The sequence below is a fragment of the Camponotus floridanus genome, unplaced genomic scaffold, assembly GCF_003227725.1.
Source record: "Camponotus floridanus strain SB8 unplaced genomic scaffold, Cflo_v7.5 scaffold216, whole genome shotgun sequence".
In the NCBI taxonomy this organism is placed as follows: domain Eukaryota; kingdom Metazoa; phylum Arthropoda; class Insecta; order Hymenoptera; family Formicidae; genus Camponotus; species Camponotus floridanus.
This window is the reverse complement of record NW_020229344.1, coordinates 15,800-18,463: the sequence shown is the minus strand read 5'-3', so window position 1 is coordinate 18,463 and position 2,664 is coordinate 15,800.

The following is a 2,664-nucleotide window of genomic DNA, read 5'->3' as shown; positions in this document are numbered from 1 at the left end:
GTAATAAAATAAATTTTTATATAAAAATTGGGAATATTTCTACGGAGAGCATTTCTTTATTAATATAAAGAAGTTTTACATTTTTATAACTACATTACATCTACACACACACACACACACACGCACACGCACACGCACACGCACACGCACACGCACACGCACACACACACACACACACACACACACACACACACACACACACACACACACATACATAGAGTGTCTGAAAACTTTTTGCATTCCCGAAATGTTAAAGTAGATTGATTCAAATTAGGAAAGACCTCTGGAGTGGGCCTCACTCACCACTGCTTCTTCATTCACCTCTTTGCTGCGCGCATAATGTAAGGTTACACAGTGGACGACTCTCGTCGCTGCGTGCTTCTACTCACATAAATTGATCGATCTTCTTTAATTAATTTTTCGATAATTATTGCGAATGTCCCAAATTAGTATAGGATCTTTCTTCTTAATTTGAACCAATCTATCTTCTCACTTCGGGAGAGCGGAAAGTTTTCAGACACCCTGTATATACATATACACTTATTAATTATTATATTGTGAATTGAATAAGTATATATATATATGTATATATATATATATATATATATATATATATATATACATATATATATATATATATATATATATATTGCGACGCCGTTGTCCACCTCGAGAACGCCGATCTCGAGGAGGCAGCGTGCAAGGTCTTGGCTGGTATAAAAATTAGATTATAAAAATTCAGTAGGGTATCTGAGAAACGGTATCGTGCGGTAACTGAAAATGCGGTAACTTATAATACGGTAACTTATGTAATTGGGCGCCAGGCGCGGTATTTCCGCGCCACGATAACGATACGGTAACGGCAAGATCCGGTAACCCCGGGCTCAGTATTTGGCAGAGGGGCAGAGTTCTTTGTGGATTAGATGTCGAGAGAGAGTGCTAGACAGTATTTAGGAGAGAGAAATAATCGACAGTCAGTTATTTTACTTATAATTATCTAAATATATTAAACAATAATGGTACAGATAGTAAACGGTATAACAGAGATAAGATCAATGTATAATTCGGTATCAAAAAAACCAAACTAAGAACGAACAGATAAATCTCGGAATATAAACAATCGAAGATCCGAATTTGAAAGACAAAGGACTTGACTTGTAACGACTGACACGAAGGTCAGGGATCGTGATAACAGAAACGATCTATTCGAAATGCGTGACTATAATACAACGATGAAAGCGGTAATAAAGTGATGTATAATATCTCACAAATCGCGATACGGAAGCTCAAATAATAATTTACAGCGGGATAATCTTTAATTCGCGAGATACAATACTCAGTCAAATTTCCAAACACGGCCGGAGTCGTGAGACCCGCCGCAAGATTTCGATATAAATTGAACGGTATTTCTTACAATCATTCACGGTAATTAGCGGTAATCGACTACAGGATAAGACTCGCGGTCGGCGTCCAACCAACACATACGACTTCGGAACACAGGTCGAGGCACGAGCCTCGCGCGAATCTCGATATTAATCGAACGGAACTAAATACACTATTTGGCGGTAATTTGCGATACAACTATTCAACAGTAACGGATGATGAATAGAATATAGTAATCGAGTATCCGGTTCGTATCGTTTCCACGGCACACGTCTCTCCAAAAATTTCGATATATCTCGAATCGATTTTTCGGTACGGTAATCGGCGATAATATTTCACGGTATATTTTTGACAGAAAAACCAAGGCTTCGGAAAACGGTAGCGGTAATGATGTTTATGCGGAACGGTTTGCGTTATTTAACGGTCTTATCGCGACCTTGGGTACTCGGCAACAAAGGCTTTAAGTCGAACAATAGAATTTTCGAATAATCGATAACAGGAAGATGATTCAGCGGAGATTTCGCGGTAACAAATATTCTTGCCGAGCAAATTGTTCATTTACGGTAACACACGCTCGTGAAGAAATTTTTCGCGCAAATCCCGCCTTTCGATATGCGATACGAAACGACCAAAATTGCCACGTCACGCTAGGACTTAGATTTCGGCACGTAACATAACGGTAACATACCCGCTTAACATGACACGAAACAACATTTAGCGGTAATTAACGATATAAAATTCTACGGTACGGCACGGGACTGTCGGCGTGAACCCCCTGAGAGGAACAAATCCGCGACACCCGGGGACAGCTGGCGTCCGGCAATTACGGTACAAGTACAATTACTTTACGCGGTAGCTTTACGAAATATTCGTCGCCCTGCGACGGTATCTCTAAACGACGCCAACTGATCCCGGATGAACAATAATTAGGCTACCTGTGCGGCGGCTTACACTGATCGTCGGCTATGGCTTCCTTCGGGGTCGCTTCCTCGAGGTTCGTCACACGTGTATTCGTGGCACGAGCTCACCGAACAGTGACGAATTTCAAGTGCTTCCGTGAGGTCCTCGGATCCCGCGCCGATCTTCCGCGCATTTCGTCAATTTCGGGAAAAATGGGGGTTGATTCTCCGCCCCCCTCCAAAGTTGCTGCTGTTGTACGGCGTTGCCCTTACGCAGGGGTTCAGAATCCACGGGCGACGGTAACTTGTGATGATGCCGATTCTCGGGGACGTGAACGGCTGGCCAGGCCGTTCCCGCGTCTGCTTCCGAGATTTCTGTTTT